We start from the raw sequence: 517 nt of genomic DNA, 5'->3' as shown, positions 1-517 counted from the left end.
CTCTGATTGGCTAGTACTCGTTGCCATCTGTGTCAGAGCCAATTAGAAGCAGTTGTCTCCTGTGTGTATGGGGAAAAGGGAGGGACAGAGGGAACAGGCAAGAAACTCCTTCGTTTAAATAACCTATGGAAAATATATGCATGACAACTTATTATGGAGCTGGAAACAAGCCAAAATAAGCAACTATACTTTAGAAATAAGCAAAAAAAACGCAAACTGCTGCTACCAATATTTATAAGCGACTTTATAGAAAAACAAGCCCAAAGTTGCTTATAATAAGCAGACTTGGCAACACTGCTGACCGCTACAACTATGACACATTGTGCCGTATCGGGGTCTGTGCAGGAAGCACAGATTGTGTACCGATGTATTAGCTAAGAGAATGTTATCCTTCACCAGGAAGCTGATGCTAGTTGAGCTAACAGCTATTTCTAGCTAACTGCTAACGCTGACATAACAGCTATTATATATTTAAATGGTTTTCAGTTTTGAGGGTCTTTTACATGCTGTCTCAGCT

This window comes from Etheostoma spectabile, chromosome 7 (assembly GCF_008692095.1).
Source record: "Etheostoma spectabile isolate EspeVRDwgs_2016 chromosome 7, UIUC_Espe_1.0, whole genome shotgun sequence".
NCBI classification, from domain to species: domain Eukaryota; kingdom Metazoa; phylum Chordata; class Actinopteri; order Perciformes; family Percidae; genus Etheostoma; species Etheostoma spectabile.
Note: the sequence above shows the minus strand (reverse complement) of the source record.